The sequence below is a fragment of the Lissotriton vulgaris genome, chromosome 9, assembly GCF_964263255.1.
Source record: "Lissotriton vulgaris chromosome 9, aLisVul1.2, whole genome shotgun sequence".
Classification (NCBI taxonomy): domain Eukaryota; kingdom Metazoa; phylum Chordata; class Amphibia; order Caudata; family Salamandridae; genus Lissotriton; species Lissotriton vulgaris.
The window spans coordinates 644,175,618-644,194,051 of record NC_141697.1 but is presented as its reverse complement, the minus strand read 5'-3'; the positions used below and the strand labels follow the sequence as shown (position 1 = coordinate 644,194,051).

At 46.1% G+C, this 18,434-nt stretch overlaps 1 long non-coding RNA gene across 1 annotated transcript in view; it reads right to left on the bottom strand.

Moving 5' to 3' along the window:
- LOC147692025 (uncharacterized) overlaps nt 1–18,434 on the bottom strand; it is a 172,183-nt gene that overhangs the window by 30,734 nt on the left and 123,015 nt on the right. The window contains exon 3 of the long non-coding RNA XR_015299804.1: nt 8,184–8,303. This is a non-coding gene — a long non-coding RNA (uncharacterized LOC147692025). The remainder of the gene's footprint in view (nt 1–8,183; nt 8,304–18,434) is intronic.

Genomic DNA, 18,434 nt, shown 5'->3' with positions numbered 1-18,434 from the left:
TTTTTGGTACTCATGGTTCTGATCCTCTTGATCCTCCTTGCTCTGGTCCTAGTCCTCCTGGTTCCGGTCCTGGTATCCTTGGTCCTGGCCCCCTTGTCTTCCTTGCTTACTTTGGTACCACGGTCCTAATGGCCATAATTCTCATGCACCTAATCTTCCTGGTCTTCCTGGATCTGGTCCTAATCCTACTACCCAGGTCCTCTTGCTCCTTGCCTTCATAGTTCTACACCAACTGGCCATGGTCATCCTTGTTACGGTCTGCCTGGACCTGACCATCCTGTTCCTCATTCTCCTAGCCATCCTGTTTCTATCCCAACAGCCTGGTCCTCTTGGGTGTGGTCATCCTGATGTTCCTGGTCCTGATCCACCCTTTGCTCACCCTGTTCCTATTGGTCCTGATTCTCTTTTTCCCGATCCTCTTGTCCCCCCAGTCCTTTGTTTCCTGGTTTAGTTAACGTTTGTCTGCTGGCTCCAGTTGCCTGAATCACCTCCCTTATTCTACTGGCCATGGTCCTCCTGTTCTTGTTTTTCATAATCCTTGTTTTTCTCATGCTTCTGTGTGCAATTGCTCTGATTGTCTTGGTCCTGGCCCTTATATTTTGTTTGGGTCTAGTTCTTATGGATCTGGTCAACCAGCTGTCCTAGTCTTGGTCACCTTGGTCCTAATCATCCTTTCCTAATTGTCTATTGTGCTGGTCTTAACTCACAAATAGTATCCTCCCATCCAAGGAGCAGTGATTAAGGAGGATGGGAAAAAAAACTCCACCGCATTTAGCGGTGGGAAGAGGAGAAAACCTCTTTTTATATATAACCCTCACCCACTCTAGTAGTGGCATCCTTTGTCATTGGGTTCACACTAACTCCTAAAGGACAGGGTGGGCTCAATCAGGTTCCAGGGAGCACTTTAGAGAAGTCTTAATTTTCTTGTAAGGGTTTTTTCTTCCATTGAAGGAAACCCCTAACTCAACCAAGGTATCCCTTTATTTGTTGGGTGAGCGGGAAAGATAAAAAACTATGGGAAGGGGCATCCAGGATGTTGTTGTCCTATGACCCTGAGGTAAAAGCGTCAACATGTTTATGCCCTACTATATTGGCCTATATTGGTCCTGGGCATTCTTCAGGGTGGTACTAGAGAATAGATCCCCCAGTAATGTCACCTTGTAATTTATAAAGGTGACGTTACTTGGAGGTCAGGACAGACAGGTTTGCTGCAGGTTTGGGACCCTTGACATAAGGTTGACAACAGGGCCTACCCCCACATCCCCTGGTAAGTATTTCTTATTCACAGCTGGGGCAAATCGCTCCACACAGCAAGTATATTTCTTTTGTTTGCACGCTGAAGTAATTCTTTAGCTTGACAGGTTCCCACCTATGATTTACAAGGTAAAGTTTGGATCTCTTTGGGTCTCTAAAGCGTACCTTCAGATACTATTTGTTATAAGTATTGTGCTGGTCACCATAAACCTGTTTTTTTGGACATCCTGGCCTTTCTTGGTTCCCTCAGTCTTGGTCCATTCTGGACCTCTTCCTTTGTAGTCCTCTTGTCCTTGGGCACCTTGAATTTGAATTTGAATTTGAAGGGATTTGTATAGCGCTCGTACACCTGGCGGTTTCTTGGCGCTCACTGGCAACTGCTACTCAGTGTGTCGGAAAGGGGAACAAGTTGAGCATTCAGGATGGGAAGGCTTGGGTGAAGAGGAAAGTCTTGAGGTCTCTACGGAAGAGGGGGTACTGGGTGCAGGTTCTGAGGGGCAATGGGAGGGAGTTCCAGAAGGCTGGACCCGTGGTAGCAAATTTTGAACCACCCCACTTTTCCGTTTGAAGCGGGGAACCAGGAGGAGGTGGTGAGAAGAGGATCGGAGGTCTCGTGAGGGAGTGTAGGATTGAATGGCCGAGTTAATGAAGGAAGGGGCAGAGCCTGTCCGGGCTTTAAAAATGGTGCAGCCGAGCTTGAATAAGACGCGTTGCCGGACAGGGAGCCAGTGTAGGGAAGAGAGAAGTGGGGTAACATGGTGTGATTTGGAAATGTTAAAAACCAGCCGAGCGGCCTGGTTTTGAACAAGCTGGAGACGTCTCATGAGGTAGTTGGGCATGCCATGGTAGAGGATATTGCCATAATCAAGGCGGGATGTTACCATGGCTAGAAGAATTAGTTTGAGCGCGTCTGGGGCGAAAAATCGAGAGACTCTGCGGATAGTCCTAAGTGAAAGGAAGGCTGAGGAAACCACAGCAGAACTTGAGAATGTAGGGAGAGTTGGTTATTGATTTTAAATCCAAGGGTTTTGACAGAGGATACAGGAGTGGGAGGGGAGCCTAGTGAGGGGGGCCAGAAGGAGGAGGTCCAATGACTGGAGCAACCACCCGTCAACACCAACTCCGTTTTATCGGGGTTGAGCTTCAGGTGGTTGAAGTTCATCCAGTCCTGGATGAAGGTCATAATGGACTGGACTTTGGACATGGACTCCGGGGTAGAGGAAAGGGAAAAAATAAGCTGGAGATCGTCTGCGTAATTGTACACAGAGACCTCCAGTTGCTGTAAAGCAAAAATGAGGGGGGCAATGTAGAGGTTAAATAAAAGGGGGGACAAAGAGGAGCCCTGGGGGACACCACACTGTATGGGTTGAAATTCCGCAGAGAACTCTCCCAGACGAACCGCTTGAGTCCGGCCGCTCAAAAAGGAGGATCTCCTCGCCCTAAACCTCCTAACCCTGATACAGCTGGTCGTGATCCTGCTGCTCCCCTTAGTCATTCAGGCCACTCATATCCTGCCCTTTTAGTGTTCGTCCTCCTGGTTTATGTAGTCCTGGTCCACCTTGTCCTCTTGTTCGTACTCATATTGCAACCAGTGATCCTGGCCCTCTTGATCCAGGTTCTGAGCCTGTTAATTGAGGCCCTGGTCATTCTGGCTATCACTTTCCAGTGTGCTCTATAGTCTGCAGAAGGACCATCAATAGAACTGTTCCTTGAGGACTGGCTGTTTGAAGCGGTGTGGAGGAGAAGACCTCCAAATGGTTCACAGTGGAGAGTCTCCAGGAGCCCCACCAAGGGCCATAGTGGTCTGACTACTAAATTATCGTGACAGGGAAGCTATACTGAAAAGAGCGAGGGCACATGGACCATGGCAAGTGGAGGGGGCGACTGTCAATATCTACCTAGACTGCACCACGCAGATGTAGCAACAACAAGAAACATTCCTGGTGGTCAAAAGACATTTGAAGAGCCTGGGCATAAAATAAGTACTGATTTTCCCTGCCAGGGTCAGTGTTACTCTTCAGGGTGAAACATACTTCTTCGCCACCCCAGATGAGATGTGAAAGTTGCTGGAGCAGCAGCAATATTCAGCACCTAGCTGTGTAAAGTGTGTAACATCAGCACCAGAGTGGCAGGAATGCAGACGGTGCCACAAACGTAGGAAACAGGCACCCCTGGGTCCATACAATCATTGGGACAGCACAGAAGACTCTGGCACTCAGAATCCGGGGCTGGGAGGAGAAGTCGCCCCCACCGGTGGTGACACCAAATACCTTGGGAGAAATTATTTGAAACAACAGTAGGCTTTCAGTAGCTGGTGGATGTGGAACCCTTGGAGACTACTTCCCTCCCCTCTGATGAGTTGCTACTAATCATGGGGATGGAACTGTGACATAATAATCCCATTCGCATCTGACCTAAACTTGACAGAGCCTAGTCAATGGAACATGACTTTGATGGTAGTGTATACAAGCTATGTATTGAAGGGACGATCAACATACTGTGAATTGGCGGGGCAACCAGTGTCAAGGCCGCAGCATGGTAAGTTAGGGAGGGGTGATAGTTGGGGAACAGTTTGCAATGCTACAAGTTTCAGGGGAACAGAGACACCAAGCTTAAATATGGATGGCATGATGGGGCTAAGGCATACGCACCAACATGAATGGCTGCACATACTCTTAAATTGTTGACTTGGAATGTTAATGTCCTGAGTCACAAAATTACAAGGGGACTAGTGATGAAGGCACTAGCAAGATACTCAGAAGATGTGGTATTCATAGAAGAGACTCTCATGAAAGGTAATAGTACACCAGCTTTAGGGTGAGGGAAACATAAGGTGGTAGGCCATGCAGGAATCACTACAGGCTCCTCCAGAGGGGTGGAAATGTTAGTTAAATAAATCTTTGACGCTCCAAGTAACGAAAGTATGGATGGATGCTCTGGGGTAGTATACAGTGGTTCTGGGGAAATGGAAGTGAGAGACACTGGCATTCATTAATTGAGTAAGTTCCCCAGGTCTGCAAACACACACACTACATACCCTGGGACAAGTTCTGGCAGACATTCCAATGGTGACAACCATTTTGGGGGGTCAATTCAATAAGATCATACACCCACAACTGGACAGAACTTACATTAGACAAGTGCAACAATCCCACTTTGGGAAGTTAGAGAGCTTTGTCCAGGTGCTGGGTCTGGGAGATATGTGGAGATCACTGCGCAGACAGCTTGGGGATACTCCTATTATTCGGGGGCCCATAACACGCTTACCCATACAAATTACTTTTTAGCGCCCTCAGGCTGACTCTCCACAGATTTACAAAGGCAGAATATAGGGCACGGGCAATATCTGATCACTCCCTGTTAGCAAAATACATTAAAAACACCTAACCCAAGGGGGAAAGGACAATGGCGAATGGCAACCTGGCGACTCACTAACGCCCTAAAAGTTACACGGTTGAATAGGGCTACATAATTACATTTCACCAAAAATACCAACTCTGCAGACAGTGCAGCTACCCTGTTGGAGGCCCACAAGTTCACTACAAGGGGAGAAATAATTTCAGAGGAGGTTGGAGAAAAAAGACAGAGGGAGCGGGACTGTTCAAGAGCTGAAAGGGAACTCCTGCTGCTGAAGAACACACACACCCATATCCCAACAGAAGAGCTCACTCAAAGGATAGTCCAGAAAAAGGAAGAATACCGGGCCTCAGTAACCAACAAGTCTAAATAGGTATACACAGTTCGACAAAGATATGAAGCGGGAGAAAAGTTAGGTGAGCTTCTCCCATGGCTGGCAGCTAGGAATGAAGACAGAGAACACCTTAGTGAGCTTGTAGGCCCATCAGAGAGAGGATCACAGGAAGCGAAGGAATAGCGGAGGTAATGGCGAAGTACATACAAGGCTTCTACTCAAGGAAGATACTTGACCAGGGATTTGGATCTCCAGGGCTTTGTCCGGTACTGCCAATGTAGGAAGTTGAAGCACCAGAAGGTGCTAGAGTTAGAAGCAAACTTGACTGAGAGTGAGATACGAACCATGCTCTCACAGCTGCAGGCTGGGAAAGCTCATGGCCCAAAGGGACTCCCAGTGGAATTCATGAGGGGAATGTCAGCCAAAATTGCGGCTCGCTTAATAAGTTATACGAGGAGGCCCATGGGAACGGGAAACTCTGAAGAGGCTTAAGAATGGTGACAGTTATTCCTATATTTAAACCAGGGAAACCACTAGCAAATAAGACTCTTAATCTCCCTACTCAATAAAGGCATCACAATTCTAGCCAAGGCCCTAGTCTACAGGCTAATGGGAGTAATATTGGACATGGTCCACCCAGACCAAAATGGATGCATGCCCCACAGATCGGGAGGCCTTAATCTTCGTAGACTTCATAATAATATAGCAGCACAAAGAGGGGTGGAGGTGCTATTGGCTGTGGTCCCCTTGACACCCACAAGGGCTTTCATTTGGTAGAGTGACCTGTCCTGTTCGCAATCCTGGAGAAAATGGGCTTCGGGGAAATATTCTTAGCCTGGGTCCTTCTATTATACACTAATCCTAGAGCGCGGCTGAAGAAAAATTCTATTTTCTCCTCAGACTTCCTGATATGGAGAGGAATGAGGCAAGGCTGCTCTCTATCACCAATGCTGTTTTTATTTGTGATGGGACTACTCAGCTAATGGATGCGGACTGACGCCCAGATCGAAGTCTGAAGATGGGACCCCTCCCTATGGGAAGAGCACATCTCACTATATGCAGATGATGTCCTGCTGTACTTAGTGAACTCTGATCGAAGTAGTGAGAGTAGGTGAAATATTTGAATTTTATGAGAGATGCTACAGACTGTAAATTAAGTGGGGGAAGTCCCTGATATTGCCAATGGGCACGTGGAAGGTAAACATAAGTCTGCCCATACCACTAAGCGTCAGACAATGTCACTTCAAATATTTGGGACTGTGGATCTCCAGAGGGAAGAAATCCCACAACAAAGTTAATCTAGTCCTGCTACTCTGGAGACTTGAGTAAGACATTAAACACATGACTGGAAGAACTGCACTATTTAAAATGACCGCCCTACCTAGATTCACTTACATATTCCAAAACAGCCCACATACCCAAGTTGTTTTTTTCAGATCATAAACGCATTATTAAGAACTCTACTCTGGCAGGCCGGCCCACCGAGGATAGCGCTATCCACTCTCCAGCACTCTGCATATGAGGGGAGCAGTGCACTCTTGAATGTACAATAATACTATGAGGCAGCACAGGTTTGCATAGTTAATGAGTGGGCATATGTATAGTTGGAAGACCCGGCTTTCCGACTTGACCGGGCGGCACTGGGGGAGAAGGGGTATTATATGGCGGGAGAGTACCCACAGATGCCCCTTTGGCAACAATGGTACTTACTACCGGGCATACGCTGAATAGAGAAGTCGGATGTCATAAGCGTCTCACAGCAAAAACCCTCTATAGCTGGGCACGAAGCTAATCACAGTAGCAAGATTTTCCTGAATTCCAGAAATTGGATTATATAGGTATTTCTACTCTCACTGAGGTGTGGGATGCGAGCAGAGTTGTTCCATTTGACCATCTTCAGACAGAATACAATAAGCTGACCTCCCATGCGTTTAAGTATCTCCACCTGCGCCACACGCTGAAAGCGGCAGTGCCACTGGATGAAGGAACTATGGAGTCCTCCCCCTGGAGAATAGACTGATGAATGGCCATGTGACAACTAGGGTGATATCTCTCACATATCAGACTTTACAGAGAAACATGCAAAGGGACCTAGAGCACCTACAAATTAGATGGCAGAATGAGGTGGGAGGGATAGAGGAAGAGGACTAGGGGAAGCATTGCAATTCCCCATAGTATCGGTGATCAAGGCACTTTCGGTCTGATGCAACTTAAGATATTACATCGGGGATACTACACTGGAGTCCTTCTACAGCAAATGGGAACAGCTCCAGATAAGACATGCCTACAGGGAAGTGGCAGAGGGGCAAATTCTTTCATACATTTTGAAACATTTTAGGAAAGTGTTCCGCAAAGACTGGAGGGAGACACATTGACACATTTAGAACCCGGTTAAGAGTTAGTGATGTTGGGAATATGAAGTTATACATATTCGTCCTCCTACAAGAAACCCCTTATTAGCCTGGGCTTTATTCTGGCCAAATGAGAACTATCAATTACATGGGGGTTCAACGAAGGTACCAGAAGTCTAAGACTGGAAAAGTGAAATTAACATTTGCTAAGCACAGGAAAGATTATATATAAGAGGAGAGGTTGTCCCAAAACATTTGGTACAATATGGAGTGGATGGGCAGGAGAGAAGTAGCACTGTACAGAAAGCCACAGGAGACCTAGAGGGGATGCGGGGAACAGACCCGGGCTAACCTGGACAATTCAAAAGAGTAAAAAGACAACAGCCGCTTACAGCTTGATTTGTATAAGGACTACCGTCATCAGCGGGAATGATACAAAGAAAGAAAGATGGTGATCCCAGAGGACAGGGTGAAGGGAGAGTGGGGACAAATGAAAATTGCTGTAAGAGATTGTTATTTTGAGCTTGAGATTCTGAAAAATCACTAAAATACAATTAAAATACATTTACATCTAATCTCAGAAGCCTGAAAAGGGAATATCAGGGTCCCAATTTACAAAAAAGGTTCAAGAATGCTACCTCTAGATAAACCCAGTAAAATATACGGAAAACATTTTTTGAATGCATAAGAAGAATGGGCGGATAAGGAGGCTGTTCTTCCAAAACACAACTTGGGTTCAGAAGAGGTAATTCGACGACTGATTGATGCTATACACTTAAATGAAAAACTTCCCAGTTTCAATTCTATTAAGGACTCGGAGGCAATATTTACCATATAACCATAAACTTCAGTTCCAGTAACACCGGATAGAAAGACAATACACATACATCCAATAGTAACACTGCCAGTCCCATACTAGTCCTTCTCTGATTATAAGGCTCCCTCTTTCTTCGCGCAGCCAAGATCATGTCCATCTTGCATGTTATTCCTGTTGGACACGTCAATTCCTATGAAGAATACAGAACAACATAATTCAGAACCCAGCCATGTAAGTTAGTACAACTAGTATATAACACTGCCTGAGTCCACTTTGGAACAGTGGCAATACCATAGCATCATTCCAAATTCAGCTCTATGATTTTACGTGATATGCATCATAATAAATCAAAACCATACAAATATTTGCCTACTTACCAGCAATATATCCTTTTCTATGCTCCCGTAATACGGGTGAGTTGTGACCTACTGTTCATTGGGAGGGGTAATCCTCACCTCCGAGTCCGTAATAGAATTGAAACTTTCTGTAACAATAGCTAGGAAATGTTTCATTTTATGTCAGGACTGGAGGTGAGGATTATGTATGTTCAAAGTTCATTGACCACTAGGGTTGCCATGTCTATGAACGATTTGAAGTAGAAATGTTTAAAGATGGAATCTGAGGACCAATGAATGTCCTCCAGCCAGGCTCCTAGGGCAAAGGCTTTTGAGGTAATAGCACCTCTAACGGAGTGCACCCCGAAGTTGGAAGTGTCGATATCAGCCTCTTGTATGGACCATCGGACCCATCTCACTATAGTGGGGGAGGAAACTACATGGAATGGCTTGCAAATGGATAAGAGGATCAGTGGTTTATTTTGGGTACGAAACTCAGAGGTCATATCCTCATAGGCTTAAATGCATCTTACTTCACACAATTTGGGCTGTTCATCAAATGCTGGATAGAAAATTGTTAGAAATGGGGTCTCTGAAAGGCTAAAGCAGACACCCAAGCCAGGAAGAACCCACCACTCTAGTCACAGTAACACAATGAATACACCACAAAAAGATTCCACACAGGTTTATACAAATAGGTATTGTATTATCAACAAAATAACCCCAAAACAATATAAATCCGATTAAATATTCTCAAGTTGTTACACTCAACGCACAAGGGAATACAGCGTGAAAATATGCAGTTGCTACCATTATGTTCTTTAAAGTATTGGAAATACAGGTTTCAAAGTGTTCTTGATCCCAACTGGGGGTAGCTCGGTGCACACAGGCACCCTTTGTGCCCAAGCAGCACTCGTCAATGGGTTTGTAGGGGTCCGACCATAGAAAAGCAAGGGGTCTGTAAGTGTGCAGGCAATTGTATGAACCTCTTGCTTAACGTCAGAATCCCATTACCTTTCTAGAGAGCTTCTGGGGCTCGTGTTGCTTTGGTTGATGCCAGCACACAGAGCGTCGGAGCTCTTCATGGGGGCAGGTGGGGCTGACACACTGTCCATTGTCGTCCAGTCAACCTGGTAGTGCCAAACAGTAAAGCCCTCTCTCTCGATGCTGTAGTGTCAGGGGTATCACATGCTGGAAGCGCTACCATTGTGATGCACTTGCTCTTTTAGTCATGCGGGGTTGGAGTGGAGTTGTCGACGCATGATCCCAGTGAAGCGCTCGGAGTTGAGCTGCGCAAGCTGGTGCACAGACTCAGGAGAGTTTTAGATGCAGGATTAATGCTGGATCCTCATAGAGCGGAGTCCCATGGCAAGAATTCAAAGTCTTAGATGGCCCTGAGTCTTTGGAGAACAGGGGGCAAGCCATCAAGCCCTTGGAGAGCACTTTAAAGGGCATCACAGCAAAAAAGTAGCAGGCAGCATGCCTGCACAACAAGGCAGGTCACAAAGTAGCAGCCCCTCCTGCTGCTCAGCAAGCAGCAGGCCAACATTGCAGAGCAGTTAGCAGAGTGGTAGACCCTACTTGCAGCACAGCAGTTCTTCTGGCAATGTGCATATGTAGAGCCAGCAATTTCTGTATACAGGTGCAAAATTGTCTGATTAGATAGGGTCAGAGACCCAGTACTTATACCCAAAAGTGCCTTTGGTGTAGGGGGTGACTTCAAAAGGACTCCCTGAAGTGCACAGGGCCTCTTTCAGCCCAGTCATATCTGCAAGCCTAGCTGTGGGAGTAAATCATCCCTTTTTGTGGAGACTACGTATTCAAGTGAAGTGTTCTCTCCTCCCTCCTGCCCAGTATGAACTATCAGTATGGAGAAGAATGCAGACACAGTAAGTGCAGAGAAATGTCCACTTTCTTAATAGTCAATTTAAATCCAACCTCATCAGTAAGTAGGATTTATACCATTCCAAACATATGAAGCATCCAAAATATACTCCACTCTGATCAGGAATTACAGCTTAAAAGATTATTAAGGAATTCTCAATGCTACCCAATGAGAGGGGTAGGCCTCACAGTAGTGAAAAATACCACAACAATAGGCGGATTATCACTACCAGGGAATTCAAAAGATAAAGGTTCATGTCCTACCTTTTACATACACAGTGCCCTGCCCTTAGGGCTACCTAGGACCTACCTTTTGAGTGACCTATATGTAATAAAAGGGTAGTTTAAGGCTTGGCAAGTAGGTTTTAAATGTCAAGTCGGAGTGTCAGTAAACTGTGCTCACAGGTCCTGCAATGGCGGGCCCAAGACAGGTTTGAAAGGCTTCTTCTCTGGGTGGCACAACCAATGCTGCAAGCCCACTGGTAGCATTTAACTTACAGGCCCTGGGTATATAGGATTCCATTTTACTAAGGACTTACAAGTAAATTAAATAGGTCAATCAGGTACACACCAATCACAAGCATGTTTAGGGAAGAAGCACATGCGCTTTAGTACTGGTTAGCAGTGGTAAAGTGCTCAGAGTCCTAAGGCCAACAAATAAATACAGCAAAACATGGAGGTCCGAAGCAAAAAGTTTGGGGGAAGACCACCCTAAGGCTGACACAAATCAACCTCATATTACATTTTATTTGCCTAGACACAACAACTTACTCTGACATCCGAAACTCTCCTACAGGATATAAGACAAAACCACATGGCCAGCTTACCTGACAGTTACTCACTAGAGAGGTATTTATTACCCTTCCATGACAAAAGAGAGTGAGGACATCAATCACATCCCAAACGATTGAGCACTTTGGTTAGAGAGGAAGTCACAGATGTATATCCTTCATCATTTCTCGTACCCAAGGGTGTTCCCCCAATGGAGGTACATCGATCAGAAGAAACCCTGCTGATATGGTCAACCTGAAGGTATTCACTGATCTGTAAGCTAGAACTTCTGAGGCCAAAGAGGACTGAAAATTCAGAATCTGGACAACATCCGACTCCACAGTATCCACATCCCTCTGGAGACACCAATCCATCCATCTTCTCCACGTGGACTTATTTCTCTTATTTGTTCCGTCCGTCCAGGCCTTTGATAGGAGGCATTGAGCATCTTGCGAAAGTCCTGGGACTTCCCATCGCTCACTGAAATCCTCCACACTATGAGAAACAGTTGCTCATTCAATTCTAAGGGATGGGGATTTCCCTGAGGATCCTGTAGGAGATCTGGCACTAGGGGAAGAAGGATTGGGGAATCCCAAGAAAGTTCCATCAGAATAGGATACCAGACTTTCGTTCTCCTATTCGGTGTTACTACCACTAACTCTGCCTCCCGTCTTCTCACCTGCACTGATAATCTCATGCTCATTGAGATGGGAGGGAACGTGTATCCATTTTATTGGACCCAATCCTGGAGAAAGGCATCTGTTGTTACCTCTTGGAGATCGGGTTTCCTGCTGACGAATGTCTTCAATTGGTGATCCAGGCATGATACAATCTACCTTGAATGGGCCCTACCATTCCTCTATCATCTTGACGATTGTAGGATTAAGTTTCCAAAGACTTGTTTCCTGGTGGTATCTGGAGTTCCAGTCCGCCACTTTGTTTACATTGCAAGGAAGGTGTTCTGGCTTTCACTGAGATGTTGTTGTCCAGACAAAAGCTCCAGAGTACTTGCCTAACTCCAATAGGGTTCTGGATTGAGTCCCCCCTAGATTGTTTATGTAATGTGCTGCTGAAACATTGTCCATCTTCAGCAGAACAAACACTGTGCCGTCTCTTTGGTCCATCAATGTACGGCAAACGAGCCTGCCAGAGGTTCCAGACAGTTGATATGTGCCACCGTTCTTGTACAGACCACTTCCCTCTAGTGGATAAAATGCTGCAACGGATGCCCCAGTTGCTTCTGCTGGCATCTGATTCTATAACGGTATCTGATTTGGAAATGAAGATTGTTCTCCCATTCCATGCTTCCATATGGTGAGCCACCATCTCCTTTCTTCCTTACTGTCTTCCATAAGAGAAACCTTCTGCAAGTATGTAAAGACTTTGCATAAGTGTTGAGCTTTCATTCATAGTAGGGCCCTGTAGTTGTAGAGTAAAAATACATATTGCTTGAATGGACAAGGAAAGGAGTCCCACTATTCAAGCTATTTGCTTCAAAGAAGACCATTCCTTTGATAGAGTCTTGCCTGATGTTTTCAATCTTTTTCGACGGAAGGTGGTTTTGCGGGAGTCGATTATAAAACTCAGAAATGTTGTTTGCTGTGCCAGGAGGATCAGCAACTTTTTTGCGTTGATGGTGAACCCTAGACCTTCCACGAGGAGTATTGCTGTTTGGAGGTGCTCTCAAAGTTTCTTAGGACATTGGTCCATGATGAGGATATCATCCAAGCAGACCATCAGGCAGATTCCTTGAACCCGTAGGGTCTCCATTGCTTGATGTAGCACCTTGGTGAAACACCAGTGCGCAGAAGAAAGGCCGAAGGGCAAGGAGGTGAACTGGTATGGTTTACCTTTCCACATGACTGGAAGAAATCCCCGATGTGGTGGGAAAATGGGGATGGTGTGGTATGCGTCCTTCAAATCTATAAATCTTATCCAACTGGCAAGATTCAAAATGTCACTCAGAAGGTGTATTCCTTCCATTTTGAAGTGACGATAAACCAGACACTCGTTGAAGTCTTGCAGATTGATCACAGGGTGTTGGCCTCAATTCCTCCTTTTTACCAAGTAAATATTGCTTACAGAGCCCTGTGGATGAATGACAGAAGGGATATAGTCCCTTTGTTTAGTAAGTCCTCCACTTCCTGCCTAATTAGAAGGAAGTCTACTTCCGAGAACAGGAGATGATAAGGGAGTCGTCTTTGATGGGAAGTCCTATAGAATTCAATGCGAAAACTCTGTATTGATTGGAAGACCCAGGGGTCTGATGTAATACTTTCCAAATTGTGGACGAATTGGGTCAGCTGCCCTTCCACTCTTAGTTGAAAAGAAGGGCGAACACTTACTCGAAGTAGTGCTGTGGGAACCTCGTAGAGATTTTCCCCTGGCACCTCAGTGGATGGCCTTCTGGAGGGGTAGAAGCCTCTTAACCTGTACTTGTCATGACAGCGGTTGTAAAGGAACAGCCAGCTGTGCTCCTTATACCAAGACCAGCCTCAGAGATATTCTTAGGTGCAAATATATGCTTCATTGAAGCCTGTGTTTTTTCCTGAGAAGTAGACAATGCACAGTTGGCATTTCCTATGAAGATGTTGGGCCGCTGGGCCCATCCAGGTAGAATTTTCAATAAAATTTGGGACCTAGATTGTTTGACCTTTTAAGCCATATCCAAGATTTTAGTGAGTGGCTCTGTGACGTGCAGCAGTTTATCTTGGCAAGACTAGCACAAGCAGTCAATGCCTTTCTTGGGATCTCAAATATATTTCCCCAGGAAGGTGGATATTCGGGTGTCAATCTCTGGGGTCAAGGCTACCTTGTCTTGCAAAGAGAGACGAGGATACTTCACTCTAAGGCGAGCTTGAACTTCCTTTTCCAATGGTTTCCTCAGTCTACCTGAGAAATAGGTCACTACTTTCTCAGCTGGGGACCACTCCAAGGAACAGGGATGCATTAGGTCATCCAGGTCCAGCATGTTTGAAATGTCTGTCCCCTGTGTTATAGGGGGCACAAGAGAGTTTTCCTCATCTACGGAAGGACACTATGATCTAGAGGGGCCTGAGTCTCCATCCGAATCCTCATGAGAGTCGTCTGCATCCAACGGGTCAGGGGTAACAGTCACATCCGGTGAGATTATCGCCTCCTCCAAGACCCAGCCCGCTAATATAGGAATTTTGGAGTCAGGGTTACCCGAGGGGATAATAGATTGGGATAAGAATTTCCTTTTTAGGTAGTCAAATGTGTCCAAGTCCAGGCCCTGTACGGATTTGCGTTTACTCCCTACCTTAGATGGAATTTTATCAGGATCCCTGTTTGTTGCAGGGGTTTCCTAGGACCTACGGTAGGGTCCAACAAATTCAGATCAGGGGGGCCATTGGCCATCTCTGAATGCTGCATGGCTGCACAGAGGCTAATATAATAGTATGGGTAGCTGAAAGCTATGATTTGGTGTTGGGTATAGTTGTATGAAGAGCCAGAGGTTAGGCATGGGGTTGTGCCGTGGGATGGAATGCCCTTTTTTATTTTGCGGGCTTCACACTTGTGCATGTCCCTTGTGGTATCAATTTGCAGGCTTCCACGCCTGTATGGAAATACAGACCCCAATGGGGTGTAAACGAGTGAGTACTTTTGCCTGTGGCTATTGACACAGATACTGACCCACCGTTGTGACGTCAATACTGTGAAGATGGTGTGGTGTACAGCATCACCTACATACCCCAAAGATGGTTGTCTTGCTCCATGCGGTGTGGTGGCCAAGACTCTTTCTGTGGGCACACCATTCAGTTTGAACTTTGATTGTGCACCATCCGACAGAGGAGCTTGTAGCGTGTCTCTGTGAGGGCACTCCGTTTTAGGAAAGCGTGCCCCCTAGTGGGAGGAGGCACCGCCACGGGTACAGCAGCCCACTGAAGTGCAGCAGCGGAGCCGCACAAGGAACAGTGAAATCTGTTCTTACAGTGCCTCTGTTAAGGGAAAAAGCTTTGGTTAAACAATAAAACCGAAATCAACATATTGCTTGGGGTGTTCGAAACTCATGGAGTTTTGTTTCATGGAATTTCACGGACTTACATAAAAACACAGCGAAGCGCCTTGGGACCCTACGGGTAAGTAGTGCGCTATATAAATGCCTATACATACATATACATACATACATACATTCCACAGAGTTCCGTAAACAGGTGGAAATCTGCAATTTGCGCTGCTCGCACTGATTTGTAGCGCCATGAGCTTGTTTCGCACTGCAAAATCAGAGCAAATGGCACCATGCGGCACACAAATCCAAAGGGTGCTGCTTCTTCGCTTCCACTCGATTCGATTATCTACTCGAGTACTACCTTCCTCCCAGTGAATTGTTGCAACCGCAGCATTAAGAAAATCTCGCTTGGTGTCCTCTTAGTGCCCATAAAAATCACGCAAGTGGATGAGTATTTTTACTCATGCTCACCAACATTCCATTGGTGAGCCGTGTATGAGTAAAAACTCCACCACGCAGGGGTTTGTGGAATTTGGATGGAAATTGAGTGGCCAAAAATCCAACAACACCGCCGGCGGAGTGGTACTGCCCACCCCTACATATTTCCTGTATTCAGTACAATAGGAAGTAAACCACACAAGATGACGGCAGCAGCGTCAAAAGTGGGAGTGTGATAATCAAAGAAGGACTATTATGGGATTGGCAGTGTTACTATTGGCTCATATGTTTTGTCTTTCTTTATCGTTGTTTAATGGGAAAGGTAGTTTATGGTTATATATGTTAAACATGGCTTCTGTGAAAATAAAGTGAAGAAAGAATGCATAATCCATGCCTACGGTCCTGACATAGAAGTAATTGCTGAGGAGTACGCTTTGAAGAAAGGTCAGCCGCTCTATGCAATGTTCATTCATCTATCTCCAGCATTTCAAAATAATTAATCGCTCCCCTCTCTGAGCAAATAGGGAAGTACCACCCACCCTGCTGAAACTGATAATACACTCCATGAAGGTACATGGACAAAGTGGAATTAGCGTGCAATGATGCTCTCTCACATAAAATAAATACCCCAAGTGGGTTAAGACAGGTTTGTATCTTATCCCCATTGTTGGTCGCTATTTATTTAACGGATGTTCCTGGTTTAGGTGCCCTCCTTTGTGTCTTTACTCCCAAATTGTGCAACCATACCCTCAATTCTTTATGCAGACAACAGGGTCATGCTGGATCTAACGCCTCTGGGTCTGTAGAGAGAATTAAACTCTTTTGCCTCTTATTGCAAAGTAAAGGATTTGATCATAAATGTCACTAAGACTAAAATAATGGTATTTTCCAAAAAGCAAAGCCAGAAAAATAGGATGAAGTTGTGGCTATATGAGCTTCCTTTTCGGTGGAGAAGGTAAAGGAGTACAGGTACCTCAGGCCACTGTCGTTGCTGGCTACCAAATATAAAATTCTTAGTACGGCCTTAGCAAACCAGCTGGTTCCGGCTCCCCCCACTCTTTAAACACAGCGATCAGTGCAGGTTCCTCCCCGCGCGCAGCACTTCACTCAACACGGAGACTTCACCACGTAATTAGATCTATTCCCAGCGAATACGATAGGGCGGGTTGTCTGGCATTAGACCTACGTCAGGCATTTGACTCCATAACGTGGGAGTACATGTTCACGGCCCTGTCACGTTTTGGTCTCCCCCAGGATTTTTTGCAGTGGGTACGCCTACTCTACACTAACCACTTCTGCGAGGGCACGCACCGGGAGATATATATATCCCCGGAATATGCAGTACACAGAGGCACTAGACAGGGGTGTCCACTCTACCCTCTCCTGTTTGTGCTCGAAATGGAGCCACTGGCCATAGCCCTGAGACGGTCATCTGAAGATTTGGGAATTCCTATACTATATGATACACACCTTATCTCGATATATGCAGACGATATCCTCATATACCTACGTGTCTTGGAGGGCGAGGCGAACCCGCTCCCTAGGGTGTTTGCCGCCTTTGAGACTATATCAGGGCTGGCAGTTAATGCCGGGAAATCCCATGCTTTTTACTTCCAAGAGGGTCTTCGTCCAGATGTAATCCAATTAGGTACGTATCAGATACAGGTAGCACAGGATACTTTTAAGTACTTGGGTATCCATGTATATAGAAATTTTACAGACCCACTAGAGTAGAAATTCGATGATGGCCATCACCTCGCTGCACCCTCGTATCTCATTCTGGATGTCCTTGCCACTGTCCATGATGGGGAGGATAGCCATCTCCAAGATGGTGATGTTGCCCCGATTATTGTACTTTTTTGTAAACCTGCCCCTGGTGGTGCCTCAATCTACGTTTCGCTTATTAGACACACTCTTGGTGGAACTTTTATGGGGCAGTGGTAGGCGCAGGGTAAGCCTCAAGACGGTACAGCTAAAATCAGACAGGGGAGGGTTAGGAGTTCCCGATTTCCGAGGGTATTGTTAGGCTTCCCAACTGCAATGGCTGTCCTTCTGGACAGCAGGCAGGAACTTACAAGAAATGAATTATACTACACAGGATCTGGAAAGGGGTACACTACATGGTCTGCTGCTCCCGAGGGCGAGAATACCATTGGACGGTCCACCGCTATTGCGGATGGCCCTACACTGCTGGAGAAAGGCACTGCAATACACATCGAAAGCGGTTCCCTACTCGCCCAATACCCCACTCTTGGGGCTGCCAGTCACGGGTGGTAGACTCACAATGGCTAGGCTGCAAACTTGGGAAGCCGCTGGAGTCACGGAGGTGGGTTCCTTCTTTGGAGACGGCATACTTATGGACCATGGCACATTTGTGAGGACCACCGGGGCTTCTGATCGCCTTTACCTACTACATGCAATGATAGTGCATTACATTAAGAATACATGGTCACCCCGCGTAGGAAGCCCCCACAGCATGACATGGTGCATCTGTTATAATATATGGGGAGGGGTGGACACCTAGCTAGGTGGATATATACTGGCATCCGAACGCAGGCCGCTATATGCCTTGCGGACCTCCGTGGGAAATGGGCAGAAACAACAGATATGGTACTCACCGATAAAGCCTGGGAGGGTATTTTAGAACACCCCAAGCGGGTGTCCCGTAATGCAAAACTCAAGTTCATAGAGTACATGGTGCTCCATAGAGCGTTTTTACCCCCGAAACGGATACACTGCAGGTTCCCAGAGGCCCAGAACCATTGTCCAAGATGCAGGGAGGAGGAGGCTGGTTTTATACATATGCTATGGGTTTTTCCGCGCCTCAAAGATTATTGGGGACATATTCACAACATGTTGGGAGAAATCACACACCTTCCAATGACAGACAGCGTACTGGAGGGCTTATTGGGTCTACACAAGC